Below are 15,677 nucleotides of genomic sequence, written 5' to 3' on the forward strand. Positions count from 1 at the left end.
TATATATATATATACACACACACACACACACACACTCCCATGTATATGTGTATATATATATATACACACACACATATATATCCTATTAGTTCTGTCCCTCTAGAGAACCCTGACTAATACTAGTGTAAATATTGATTTTCCTATCTTTTCAAATAGCTTGAAGTGCTACAAGCATCTGTTTCTTGTAGTGCTTCAAACTATTTGAAGATAAAAAATTTATATATAAAATCCACCAATCAATCTGGATTTATACTGATTTGGAAGGGGGAATATCTCCATGATAAAGTTTTTGAATTTTTTTCTTTAGCAATTGGTCTGTGTTCTCAAGGATCAGTTTCACTCATTTCTATTTTCCTAGAAAAATACTGATTTCGTGTAGGATTTAACATTTATTTTTATAATGTTGAAAAAACTAACCTTATGCAATTCTTTTAATGTCTTCTGCCTTTGAGATATTTTCCCATTTCCAGTTCTTAATGTATTTGTGCTTTCACCATCAGCGTCCTGATTAGGTTAGCCATTGTTTTTCCTTTGTTTGTTTGTTTGTTTAAGACCCAGTTATTGGGTTGATTTAACTCTGTTTTGTCTGTTCTCTAAGACATTACTTTTCTGCTTTAAATTATTAAATATTTTCATTTGTTTAACTTATTTTATTATGTGTGAGTTAGTTACCGAAATTATTTATTTTCATTCTTTATCAATGCAAGTGTTTGTGGCTAGGAACTTGTCTCTAGTTACTGTGACTAAATTGTATACCACAGGTCTTCATATATAATGCTTTATTATATTTACTTTCCAAGTAATCTGCTCTTTTGCTCTGAACTTCATCTTTAACCCAAAAGCCACTTGTGAGAGCCACTTATTTCACTGTGATCAGTGAAGCTAATTCTTTTCCTTTGGGAAATATGTTAGCGATTTCTTTCTAATCTATTATTTTTTTCTCATGTGAATATTGCAAGAGCTTTTTAAACCATATCTTATAATTATCTTATTAAGATCTATGCATTACTTTGGGTCTATTTGTTTGCCGTGGTCTGAGAGATAAATTAGAATATCCTACATAAATTAGAATATTGTATTACTACATTTCTGTCCATTTTACTTGTGCCTATGTATTAATGACTGCCAGATCTTCATTATAATTTATATACCTTTTACACTTCCAAGTGCTCATGTTTGATTGCTTGATTCTGTATGTGTGTCTGTGTGTGTCTGAATAGTGGTCTATTTAAGAGAAAGTGGCCCGGGCTCACAGAGTGCTGCCGTTTCCTTCAGCTTACCCTGGGGATTGGATGTTTATATGAGGCCAGCATGTCTTGCCCCATCTTTCTGAGACAGCTGCAGGGTAATCACAATAGATGTTTTCTCCTCTGCTTATTCCACATGTCTCTTCCAGCAAAGATGGCAAGCAATGTGATTTCCTCAATGAGACCTACCTCCCCCGCCTCTCTTTAGTAACAAATGGCGGACAGGAGAGTTTCTACAGCCAGCTCAAACATGTTGTTTCTATTGACTCAAACCGAGGACTGTAGGTTTTCCTCTTTAGCATCCCCCAATGCTCTGGAAAATGTTTGCATTTGGCTGGCTGTGTCTGAGATATGAACTGCATATGCCCTCTGTCAGTATCTTCCTGCACCCTGATTTGATATTTATTGCATTTGACAGCTCTTCATCTTAAATTGTGATTCAAGATTATAGATATCCCTATTTTTGTCAAAAACATGGTTTACATTTTTCTTGTTATTCTTGTTTACATGATTTCAGAGGAGAGAAAGAGGAAGTATCTTTGGTCTCCTTTCTCACAGTTAGGATTCCCTTATATCTTTGAAAATTACTGATGCTTTGAGCTTCACTCTAAACAAATGAAATAAGAATTTTTAAGACTCAGCCCAAGAGATGTTTAATTTGATAAACTCTATAGGTGATTTTTCCGTGGGAACGATGCCCATTGCCTTAGCCAAACAAATATAGGCTTTTAATAATATTTAAAATATTCTAGTTACGTTTCTTTCTTTGTATGTACCAAATGTGTATTTTGAGGAATCTTCTTACATTGTTTGAAGTTTCTTGTCACTTCTAAATAAGAGTACTAAACTGACTTCCATAAAAGCTAGTCATTTTAATCTAAGAAAGTATACATAGCTTTAATTATTGAATATATGTCTACTGAGAGTTTATGGGGAGAGAAAGCCTGTTTTGGTTTTGTGGAACTCTTTGGTATTGAAATATTCTGGTCTTTAAGGAATGAACAAAATATCCTTTGAAACATTCAACAATGATGATTTAAATAGTCAACCCACAATAGTTATCCAACCCTTCTTTGCAGTATAATCTTCTTTTACGCTATCATAAAATCGTATGCCTAGTAAAATGATTGTTTTACTGTTCCTCTGTTGCACATCATGCTTTTCCTGATGAATGACTTTGCTCTAACTTTACTGAAATAAATCTTCTCAACTTAGTTGATAAATTATACTTCTTGTGAAAAAACACCTCCAAAATCAATTTCTCTTCCTTCAAGGTTTCCTGACCCAGATGTTGGTTCTCCATTTGTAAATACAATGGGCAATTTCATCTGTATTTTTCTTAGCATGCTTATTATGTTATATTAATTTGCATACTTGACTTTTCCCTTAGTGATAAATTGTAATGATAATAGAATATGTGATAGTTATTTGTCATCTATGAAATTCCAGGTAACAGATTAAGTCATTATTTGCATTAATCCTTAAACGTATAAGCTAAGTAAAATCATTTTTTTCTATTTTCCTAATGAGAAAATGTGGGCTGAATGAAGCTGAGCAGTTTGTCCCAAATCACACAACTAGCCAAAGGCCAGTATTTAAATGTCTCAGTGCAGAAGCAGTGCTCTTCATCCACGATGCCCTGCTGTGCCCTAAAGGTCTACTGCCTTTTCAGGGTCTTGCTCAGTAACTTTTATGTGGTAAACCCTAGGAGATTTATTACATTGAATCTCACCACTTAACCCTTACCATTAGTTTGATCTTAAATAGGCTGTTTTCATACAATTATAAATGTGGAAGCCTCAAGTCAACATTTTGAATGTTTCTGTTTCCTCATTATACTCCAGCATTTTAATCCGAATATGTTCTCAGCTAGAGAACTTGGCCTAATCATTAATTCTTATGCTCTCTCTGCCTTTTAGTGGACTCCAATTGTTTTGTAGATCTGAATTGACAGCAATTACATAAAGCAGCCAGAGGATGATTAGCTTGGAAAGCTGAATTTTGTCAAGTTAATTACCAGTGGGGCACACTGACTTTGATTCATGAATATGGCTTTTTACAGAGCTCTTAAGATGTTAATCAGTCAACACTTATTTTTTACAGTTTAATGGAAATGTCAGAAGGAGAGTTGCAGGGAAAACCCAGGAACAGAGACCCTGGTGAGCAGTGAATCACCAAATATAAAAGAAACATTCATTTTAAAGAAGTGTTTTCAGGCTACTTGATCATGAAATGAACACTCCTTTAACTGCTGGAGCTGCAATCAAATCAAGCATCAGTGTTCTTGACAAACGTGAGGATCAATTGAAGACTGTACTCTTTCAGAGACAAACTTTCTAAATTCCATTAAATGGAGCTGTGTGGCAGTAGAGATAAATGTAAAAAGACAAGAAAGAATATTTATTCTTTTTAAATATAAAATATTTAGAATGTATTATATACTTTTTTTTATCAAATTGGAAATATTCTGCAATCCCTTCCTAGCTCAACGTTGAACAAACACTACTGGGAATAAAGAATTCCTCACAATCAAGTCCTTTAGTTGCTTTTTAACCCTGCTGCCTTTCTTTATCTCATGATGCCAAAAATCTCTTGTACCTCTTCCTCTGGCAGGGGAAGGGGGAGGGCAGGAAGACCTCCTTACCTGAACACTTTTGAGAATAATAGCTTGATAGTAAAAATATGAACCCCACATTGTGCTGTCAAATTTTGCCACTGAATATATTTTAATTTATGAAAAAAAATCTGACTTTTAACATAAGGATTCCACATCTAGAATGCGTATTTCAGCCATCATTTTTAAGCTATTTGTTTGTGACCAAAAAAAAAATAAGCAAAAAAAATATAGCCTTATTCGGGTTTATAAGCTTTTCGTTAGGAGGCAACATTGTATTTTAAGGGCACTGTATTTTGTATTTTGAAAACTGCAAATCAAGTGTAACATCAGCCAACAAAATATTATAACCAAATACATCTACTTACTGTGTTTATAAATATTCTCTCCTGGTTTACCTGTCTCCACTCAGAGCCCAAATTCATACCCAGGAACTGTGTCTCTTTTATAAACAGAATGCAGAAGCTTCTAGGCTTCGTACTGATTATCATATCCATTAGGTGACTACAAGAATAAATTTTCTAGTAAAAATAACAAGGCAGTTGTAACTTTTGCAGCTAATTAAAATATACACCAACCCTATGAGTACGGGGAGAGAGTAATAAAAAATGCCTGCTTCATTTATTAATATTATGTAGGCAAAATTAGCATTTTGATATTAAGAAAAATGTCAAAGAATGCTACTGGATTAGGGAGTTTTATATTAGTGAAATAATTTGAAAGAAAGGATTTTTATAGAATTAATTCCTCTCAGCTTATCCAAACATTTGGACAAAAAATTCTGTAGGCAAATCATTAACACTTCAGTGCTTTTCTTTGAGGTTTCCTCAATAGAGACACTAATAGGATTTCTGAGCAAATATGGATTTCAATGTTCTTTTGCATGACATTAAAGACCATCACAGTTAGTGGTTTCTCATGCCCCTCTATGCACTAGAGGAGAAAACAACTCAACTGCAATTCTGCAATGAAGGTTTCCTGGCAGACTGTCAGCATGGTCTACATAATTATTTGACATCTTCAAATATTTCATTTTTGAAATTTGAGGATTTTGGATAATGAGACAGTAAAATGTATTTGATGTAATTTCATAAATCATTATGATAAATTAAAATATTATGCTGCAGTTCTGTTCCAAACTTTTATGCGGGAATGTTCTCTTAATGTTGAATGTCCCCATTTATCATTGGAATTTTCCTTAGTTCTCCACATGTTAAATTTATGAAATTTAATAAGATGTTTTCAAAGATAGCTAGAAAGTAGACATAACATTATCAGATACTATACATACTGAATACTTTGCAGAAAAATTACTGCCTAAATTAAGCACTATAGGCTTAAAATTGCTTTGACCCTTCCATATGGTGAGGCAAATGGTTTAATGAGCAATTTATCTAGCTTTTCTCATTTGCAATTTAACATTTCCTATTTTATAGTGCAAATATTTTTTCAGTCATTGATTCAACAAATATTTTCAGATTTCGTTCTGCACCAAGAATGTAATGATTACCAAAACCAAATGCCTGTTCCCCAAGAGTTCATAATTTAGTGAAAGATTATAAAGTAATACATGCATGTTATGTGCTTATTTTGTTCCTGTATTAGAATCTAATTAGACTGTTTAAATCACCCAAAAGAGCCCCAGTCAGAGAGAACCACAGATAAATTACTGGGATATTTAAATATGTATTTGTGTGTATTTATTAGGTTTGAATTCACTGTTTTTGTTGATTAGAAATGGTCAATAGTGGCAATTTGATACAGTTCAACCTAAATAATATATTCCACTGTATGGAATATATTAATTTTCTGAAGTTGAATTTTCTGCAGTTGAATACTGAAATTATTATCAATACTTTCTATAATAAGTAGTGCTAATAAACTATGGTATATTGCATACTTGGTCACATCAATCTTTATGTATATCTTTTCATTCTTTCCCCAATAAAAATCCCTGCGAGCAAAATATCTAAAGAATATGTACATTTTAAAAAACTTTTGAAATTTATATTTTTAAATTGTGCTGAGGATTTTTTGCTCGGACTGTTGTTTCCATTTCAATTTGACCAATGGTGTTTTGAAAATTAATGGTTGCTTTATCCATTTTCCCCATGGTTTTCTATTATCTGTCAAATCAATTTTAGTCATTTATGGTTTACTAAAAAGTTTGTAATTCACTCCTGTTTGGCCTTTTTAAAAAATATAGAATTGTCATAGTATTTGCTTTATTGTTAAGGGAAAAAACACCCAAAATATGTTGTTATATCCCTCCCACCATCATTTCTAACATTATACATTTCTTTTCTCCTTTGTTTTCCTATATGTCTTGCCAAGGATTGGTCTATTTTAATGACCTTGTCAAAGAACAAATATTAAATTAAAAATGGCATTTCCCCTTTTTATCCCAATTTTTAAATTTAAACTTGTTTTTGGTGACTTTTTTCTTCTTTACTCTCCTCAAGTATATATTCTTACTCTTTTTTTCTAATGCTTAGTTTGTTTAATTGTTAGTTTACTTATTTTCAGGCTTTACTATGCCCATTGCATAATATCTTTTTTGATAGTCATTTAAACTTTTACATCTCATTTTACACGTTATATTAACGTTTACATTGCAAGGCATTCCATCACAAATATTACAGATTGATAAAAACTTCACACACATACTCCCCCAAATTGAAACCAGATATAGTCACTTTACTAAATCAATAAAATAATAAAAGCAATGGAAATGTTATTATAACTATTTTAAAACAATAAGGCCTCAGACACTCTGGAAAAGATATTCTCTTACAACTATTATATAACATGTCAGTGGTATGAAATTATATTACATGAAAGTTAGCAAATACCCATTAATTAAGTCCACTCTAATAATGACAATGACTTTAGGATCTGATATGTAGTCATTGGATACATTCCTATTTGGACAACTGTCAAACGGAACATAGATATTGGGCAACTGAGGTCATTTCTAATGAGGTTCTCAATTATGTAAAGGTGAGGTGTGTTTTCAGGATACCATGGACAGTTACATCCCTGCTACAGTCACCATCAGGTTTACTAAACAGAATCTAACAGCACACTTGACTCACTGTGCTCACAGCTGGAGACACTTTAGAACTCTTTCCCATCATCCTCCACAGTGCACCCTCCACCCTTCTCTGAGAATCTCCAAGGTATGCCCTTGAAATAAAATAAAGAAGAGAAGAAAAGGGGCTTTGACCCTCCCATTTCTGACCAACTAGCGGTTTGGCATAGCAGTGTACTACAAAATTCTCATGCCCTGCAACAGTCAGCCACCACTGGGAGCATGGCTACTTTTGCCATAATCTAAACTTTAAAAAGCCTGATAATGAGAAAATGGGTGTGTAGGAAGATTTAGAGGGAGGGGACAGCACTGAAAGGAGTTGAGCAATGTTTCCTTTATTCTTCTCAGCTTTTTTAGACTCAAAACAAGTTCTTGAGGACACAATGAAATTGCTATAGTCCTTTCTTACCTTTGGTCAAAAGAAAACAAATGATAAAAAATGTCCCCTTCCTTTCTCTACTCCCCCAAAAATGCACAGTACAGTAAGAAGGTACTATTGAGATGTGCTATTTTGGAAGAAATTAAAGTTGGGATATGTAGTGAGGCTATTCACTATCAAGTTGCCAGGTTAGCATTTCACAGCCAGTGTCTGTGACCAGCAAGGAGTAGTGGAACCGAGCGGACGGCTTTCACTGTCTCCTCACTGCAGTCCAACCTTCTGGCTAGGATTCATCCTGCCATCCACCTTCACAAATCATTGGCTCAACTGTAAATACATGGCTTGACTGTATCACACCAACTGCTTTATTTTAGGCACAATGGAGTGCATTGGAAGCTGTATGAAAAAGTTTGTGGACTCCATGTTCGCAATAGCTTCAAACAACCGAAAATTCATTTGCTTGGGCAGGCTTCTGAAATATGTTTCCCAATTCTTTGTATCAAACATCAGGTTTCACTGCATTGATAGCTTGCATGAGGCACTCATACGTGGTCTGAACAAATTTCCGTGCATCCTCATCCACACTGCCAATAAAACATGTCTCAATCATGTCCCCATGATAATCAATGCAATAAAGAGTGATGTCGACATTAACATCACCTTCTTCCAAGGACTGTCTGGAATTCTGTGGGAAAGTATAATAATTCAGAGGAGAAGGATAACAATTTCTTGCAGTGCATTCTAAGTGTACAGCATGGTCTGTTCCGTCAGTAGTTACACCTGGCTTAACCATCCCAGCAGCAATATTCAACACTTCTCTAGCAGCTTAGATACAAGTCACATCCCTTTTTATCTTCAGATCAGAAAAATTTAACTTAAGAAGTATCTTTAAGAGCCTGTTCAGATTCAGACATTCCCAAGAATGATCAGTAAAATCATCTTTGACTATAACTTGGCACCGGTCTTGTTGTCATCAGTGGATAATGTGGCCTAAGTTTACCAGTGTATGGATATTAACACTGGCCCACGAGTCAGTGTTAATATCACCTTCTATAGTCCAGAAAGACACTTCTTGCTTTTCCTTTTCATCTTTTGCTTTCTTATGTAATAATTTGTGAGCAGCTCAATTTTCTTTGAAATAGTCTGTGAGCAGAATTGCAAGCCTTGGATGCCCAGTTGATGCAGGTAGGACAATAGAGATTGACCTGGGGACTCCAGCCACCTGTCTCCTTGGCCACCATGCTGCCTGCCTACTGGGGGAGCACTCACCCGGGAAGAGGAGGAGGAGGAAGCTTGTGCATCATTTTATATGTACTTTTTAATCTCTGTTATTTTCTAAGCATGATAAAATTGTAAAAGTGACTATTTTCCTAAGAGTTAATTAAGAGAGTCATTTATCTCAAATGTAAAATGGGTTGATTTGGTAAACATTGTTGGTGTTTAGAGCCATTCCAAATCCCACTTCTCATCTGCCTTCCTTTCCTATAGAATGTGGATAGCCAACATTTTTGCCAAGTCCTTACAACTAGGGTCTAGTTCTACCCAATGAGATATTAACAGAGGTCGCTAGGTAGACTTCCAGGAGAGCTCTAGAAGAAGTCTTACAGAGCTTAGTACTAGTTGCCCTTTTTTAGGTCCTCTACCCTTCCCCTTGTTCCTGCCTGGATATGGTCACTTGCCCAAAGGCTTAGCAGTCATCTTCAACATGAGAATGAAACCACACACTTAGGATACTATGGAGCGGGACGGGCGGGGAGAAAAAGCAGAGATACTTAAGAATGTCCTGGAGTTAATGCACAGATCTAAACTGCCTGCCTCTGGACTTCCTGTTTCATGAAAAACACAAAGCCTTTTCTTACTTATACTACTTTCATTATGTTTTCTCCTTCTAGCTGCTAAAATTAATGTTAATTGAAAGCATGGCTGTTGTTGATGTCAGTCCTCAACCCGGAATCCTTTTTTACTAATCAGTATGAATGTCTCCCAGCTACTGTGAGCACATAGCTGCACTCTTCTCTGGGAAACTGTCCTGGCTTAAGAAGAGCTGCTTTACTCTGGGCATGACACACCAGCCAATGGTTTAGTGATAGGAAAGTCCAAAAGCACTGCTGCTCTGCCTGAGGGCGGACACCTCTACAGGGTCATTTGGATGTGTGTTTACATTGGGAGTGACTGAGACTAGACTTCAGTCTCTCATCCCACTCAAATGCATTATTCTATTTCCCTTACCTGCAGATTTGTCCTAAGTATATTTCCTTAATAAATCACTTGCATCTGGGAAGGCCTATCAAATTCAGTGCATATTTTTATGTTAGGATTTTTAATAAATATCCTATATGTATTTTATAGATAAAGGGTGTAGCATGTGTAGTTTTTGCTTTTTAGAATTTTTCAACAATTTGTCTATGGCCTAATATAGGATTGATTTTGTTTGGCTACATGGAAATTTGAAAAGAAAGTGTTTTTTCTAAATAAGTTACAAGTTTAGTATATAAGTTAATCTTATTAGTTCTATCACTTAAATCCAATATGTTTATATTATTTATCATTTGAATCTCCTTGTATTTATAATAGTGTTCTTAAAATTTGCATGTACATTTTCTGGCTCATCCAGGACCATTCTTTTTTTTTTTAATCTGTGATGTATATTTTCTTACCATTCATAAAACGAATCCTCTACATTCCATTTATCCTCTTTGCTTTGAATTCTGTTGAGTATTTCTGCTTTTCATTTGCTATTATATTTGCCTGACATTCTTCTCATTTTATTTACAGCTTTATGTCATTTTAAACATAATGACTAAAAACTTTTAAACTTTTCTCTTGTAAATAGCACATATCAGGAATTTTTTTTTGCCCCAATCTTAGAGTCTTTGATTTTTGTATTGTTTTTCCTTTTTCGACACTGTCCTTGAAGAAGTGTAATCATCACATTTATTTTAGTGTATCACGCATTTTAAAAATATTTCCTCATGTTCTTTTTTATTATTAGAAATTTTTAATTATTATAATAAAAAAGAACATGAGGAAGTATTTTAAAGAAATAATTTTATTATTAGAATTTTTAAATTCTAATAAAAGACTTTTTAGATTAAAAATCAGATTAGAATTTTTTATTTAATTTTATTTAGATTTTTCATAATTAGTTTTATTATTATAGTGTTTAAATTCTAATAAAAAACATGAGAATTTTAAACATAAGTATTTTAAAGAAAATATATAATACATTATAAAAATTGTGATGGCTAACTTATTTTAATTCATTTTCCTTTATTAGTTTGTCTACTGATTTTGAAGGCAAACATTCTATTTCTATTCCAACAGAGTTTTTTAAAACTTGAAATAAATTTCACATCTTTTATTGATATTATTAATATAAAAAGAAAAGAATTGTTGAATTATCCCTTAAGATGGTTTGGCTCTGCCTCCCCACCCAAATCTCACTTCCAATTGTAATCCCTATAATCCCCATGTGTCAAGGGTGGGAACAGGTGGAGGTAATTGGATCATGGTGGTGGTTTCCCCCACACTTTTCTGGTGATAGTGAGTGAGTCTCAGGAGATCTGATGGTTGTATAAGCACCTGGCATTTCCCCTGCTTGCACTCAGTCCATCCTGCCACCCTGTGAAGAAGGTGCCTGCTTCTTTGTCTTCCACAATGATTGTAAGTTTCCTGAGGTCTTGCCAGCCATGCAGAACTGTGAGTCAATGAAACCTCTTTCCTTTATAAATTACCCAGTCTGTGGTGCTTCTTCATAGTAGTGTGAGAATGAACTAATACATCCTTTTTATCAAATTTCTTCATATGTACTATTTTAAACCAGAACATAGTTTCTGAATTGTTTTAACATGTTAATTTTCCTAAAATATTTTAATATTTGTGTTACTTTTTACCACATCAGCAATAATAAAGAATAGTTATATTCTAATTCTGGAGTGGGTAAAATTTATTTTCTTCTGTTTGCCACATTCTTTCCCCCTCCCTAGTCATTAAACAAAGGTTTTATTTTTCTTGAAATGTTAGATATTTTACCATACCTGTGTATTGATGTCTTCTCATCAGTTATTACTACACAAATGCTGACTCAAGACTTCCTTGAACTCATGAAACATTTTTTCCCCACTATTTTAAATTATTGCTTCTCTTGTTTGCTGTTTTTTTTTTAATTGAATGCCTACTAAATGCCTATGTAATCTCAGAGTTCTGGCCTCCTTGTGTCAAAGAAATATTGTACCAGCCAAATTTAACCAGGAAAGAAAAACTTTACTCAAGACTATTGCAATAGCGGAAAGGGATTAGACTCAACTCCACCAAAACAATAAGTGAGAGAGATTTTAAGAGCTGAGGTGAGCTAGTGGACATGTACTGAAGGATGTTATGGTGAGACTGGTGATTAGGTCAACTGTGTTTGCTAATTGGCACTTGTTGAAATTAGATTCTACTCTCCTATAGAAACTAAGAGATAGAGGTAGGGGCACTATCTTCCTTAATGATTATATTTCAAAGGGATGGCTCCCAGGTCCTTGAGAAAGACATTCCTGGATTGTAAAACTGGCTAGAGGCTGGGCTGGGAAAAGATTTATGTAGATCTCAAAGGGGTAGAGAAAAAGAGAAAAAATTTCCCATTACAAATTTTCTTTTTTTTTTTCTTTCCTTTTTTTTTTTTTTTTTTGAGACAGTTTCACTTTTGTTGCCCAGGCTGGAGTGCAATGGTGTGATTTCGGCTCACCGCAACCTCTGCCTCTCAGATTCAAGTGATTCTCCTGCCTCAGCCTGCTGAGTAGCTGGAATTACAGGCATGCACCACCACACCCTGCTAATTTTGTATCTTTAGCAGAGACAGGGTTTCTCCATGTTGGTCAGGCTGGTCTCGAACTCCCAACCTCAGGTGATCCACCCGCCTTGGCCTCCCAAAGTGCTGGGATTACAGGCATGAGCCACCACACCCAGCCCAGTTACAAGTTTTCTAAGGTAAATCCCCTAGAAAAGGGAGGTAATGGGCCTGAGACTTAGGAAGAAGCAAATTTAGTCAAGGTAAGTGGAACTTAAGTCTTCCTTGGTCACATGTCATTTGTCTTTTGTAATTTTGGTCTCTTTATATTTTTCTGAGTTCCAGGAGAATTTCCTGAACTTGTCATCTACATGGCTGATTTGGTAAAATTCCATCAGTGATCTCTATTTTCTTTCAGGTTTTAAATGTAGCAATAGTGCTTTTCATTCCACACAATCTCTCATTGTTTCAGAGCATTTTCTCATCCATGATTCTTATTCTACCTTAATTGGAAAAGCATGTCCTTGGTTTATTTTCGATACCAACATAATAAATTCAAAAATCCTTTATCGTGTGTGGTAGTAAACAATGTATAAATCTATACTGTCTTATTTTAAATATTACTATCTTTTGAACCAAAGTAAGTGTTCTGTTTGCTCATGATCACAGAGGACAGTCTGTGCATTTTCAATACTGAGTATTGAGATAGGTTCTTCCAAAAAACTTATGTATCTATTTCAAAATATTTCTAGCACAAATGAAAGGAGAATGAAATAATTTTAAGTTCTTTTATTTTTATTTTGCTAGTCAGGAGATCCAATAGCCTAGGATAGTGGCAGACAGAAATTAAGTTGTGTTGGAAGTCAAGACAGGATCTATCAGCCTATATTGAAGCTGAGTTTTCTTTTTCTCTGTTGAAGAAATCAGTAGTTGGATGAGCCAAGCCTCTATTCTATGCCTGAAAGACACTCCTGTAGAAATCCAGGGATTGCAGTGGTGCCCTCTCTTTGTTCCCAGAATATGGCAGAATCTGACCATAACTGGCTTTTAAGAGAAAGGATTAGCAAACTTCTCCTAGTATCTGGGACCGACTTACGCATTAGACAGGCACAGTAGGCACAGTGCCCAGGGTACATGTTACATTTAGAGGTTCAAAAATGTTCTAATTTGTCTTTAAATTAGAAATGAAAAAATATAATGATAATGAATATATAATAATGAATCCAGCCTCAACATACAAGGAATAGTATATATAAAATAATGAATATATAATAATGAATCCAGTCTTTATACCAAGGCAGAATATAATTTGTAACTCTCTCTGTCTCTGCTTCTCCTTTGTAATTTATAATTCTCTTTCTCTTTCTATTGGAAGGAGTGGCCCAGGCGGTAAGAAGTGTCTAGCGTCCATGAAAGTCATAATGAGGCCCTGCTACCGTCTCTTCCACTTACCTTTTAGATAAACCATTTAAACACATGCAGAGATTCTTGGTCACATTAGTAGTTCCTTCAAACTAGTATGACTTCACTATATCTAGCAGAAATATGTCGGAGTTTCTAGTTGTGAATATCACCCATTGCCATATATCCCCTGTTTTTGTATCTTGTTGCTTACTGTGGTACAATCCTAATAGGGCAAAAGGTGTGATCACTTCATGCCTGGAATGAATAACAGCTATAAAAGTTTCAGTCACCTCTAAGTCCATGAATAACACATCAAGTGTTTCATAAAACACTTTAAAAAACAAATCAGGGATAATAAAGTATATATTCTTTCAAAGCTCAAAAACCACTCAGATGAACATTCATATAGCCATATTCCATTTAGTTCCAGTTTCCTCCACTCTCTGGAAAAATTCTGAAGGTTCAATCTGGAAGTCTCATGAGAGTCATCTTGGAGGCTTTCAGGTTAATAAAACTGAAAGTGTAAAGCAGCTGAGGTTGGCTTCTTCACCAGACAACTACTTTAGTTATTAGAGATGAAATCTTAAAAGATTATGGAACAATTTAGCCCAGCAAAGGGAAATCCAATATGCAATGAAAATAATGATCTTGAATAGCTAAGAATTAATTATGTGGAATTCCACAGTCTAAAAACATCATCTGTTAGGCCTGGATGGAACAGCTTCCAGATAAGGAGCGAAGTCGGCCTACCTCCTCTGTGCCAGGCTCCCGCCAGTACATGCACTATCCCATGTCATCCTCTAACAGCTCTCTATGGCAGCTACTTTTATTATTAATATTTCATAGACAATAAAGCAGGCTGAGAGATTTTAAGTAACTTGCCTAAAGTCAGATCTAGTAAGGCGAGAGTGAAAGCCAACAAATTCTATTTAGTTCTTTGCTCTAAACTGATTACACAACTCTGTCTTCAAAACACCTTTCCTTTACATAGGAAAAAAATGCATTTGTTGGAGGGCTCTCATGAAAATTTTACTGCCTTATATACGTTTTCCTTCAGCATATATGCAGAGGCTTTCTTACTGGCTGTGGTTTTGCTTTATTTTATTAAGAAATAAATTCAAATACACTTAGTAAAGAAAGAACCAGTTCTATTACTCTCTGAAATATTTTACATTACTAGACTTATTCTACATTAACACTACTTTTCTCCTGTACCACAAAATCCATACTATATATAATATATATAAAACATGGATAGTGTGTGCGTGCATGTGTGCATACGTATGTATGTATATGTATATATCGGTCAACTGTTAGATTTTCAGTAACTATTTTGACTCTCTGTTTGAGAGGAGAGTTTACTGTCACGCATCTCAATAAACTACAAGTGGCTTGAAGACGTGGACAATATCTAATGGAGACCTACAACCACTTTTCCAAAGCTCATAGGGCCAGATATGTTTTGGACCTAGGTATTTTTTATAATTTTTAGAAACTTGTGTATATATGTGTATATACGTGTTTGGAATAACAACATGTAATCAAAGACATCCATATTTCTTCAGCAAAAACTGAATATTGTGAATATTCACACCAAGTGGAATAGATAAGATATAAATTGCCTTAAACCAGTTCAGAACAGGTTATCCTAACAAGTGAGTTCAGGTCAAGATCAAATTTTTGTCACCAAATGAGCCACAGACACTGCATGTTTAGTTTGAATTTCCATATTATAAGGAAGGAAATGTGGACCTGTACTCCTTTTGTACCTGCGCAGCTCCCCTACAAGGTGTTTGTTAGTTGATGGAGAGAAGCCTGTTGTTCTCCATGGCTCAAACCAAAGGACTATAAATCATGCTGCTATAAAGACACATGCACACGTATGTTTATTGCGGCACTATTCACAATAGCAAAGACTTGGAACCAACCCAAATGTCCAACAATGATAGACTGGATTAAGAAAATGTGGCACATATACACCATGGAATACTATGCAGCCATAAAAAATGATGAGTTCATGTCCTTTGTAGGGACATGGATGAAATTGGAAATCGTCATTCTCAGTAAACTAGCGCAAGGACAAAAAACCAAACACTGCATGTTCTCACTCATAGATGGGAATTGAACAATGAAAACACATGGACATAGGAAGGGGAACATCACACTCTGGG

At 34.8% G+C, this 15,677-nt stretch overlaps 1 protein-coding gene and 1 pseudogene across 4 annotated transcripts in view; both read right to left on the reverse strand.

The window, feature by feature from the left end:
• CNTN1 (contactin 1) overlaps positions 1-15,677 on the reverse strand; it is a 381,066-nt gene that overhangs the window by 335,903 nt on the left and 29,486 nt on the right. The gene's annotated exons all lie outside the window — the stretch shown is intronic.
• LOC129526004 (methionine aminopeptidase 1-like) overlaps positions 1-15,677 on the reverse strand; it is a 73,686-nt pseudogene that overhangs the window by 29,028 nt on the left and 28,981 nt on the right.

Source organism: Gorilla gorilla, chromosome 10, assembly GCF_029281585.2.
Source record: "Gorilla gorilla gorilla isolate KB3781 chromosome 10, NHGRI_mGorGor1-v2.1_pri, whole genome shotgun sequence".
Taxonomy (NCBI): Eukaryota; Metazoa; Chordata; class Mammalia; order Primates; family Hominidae; genus Gorilla; species Gorilla gorilla.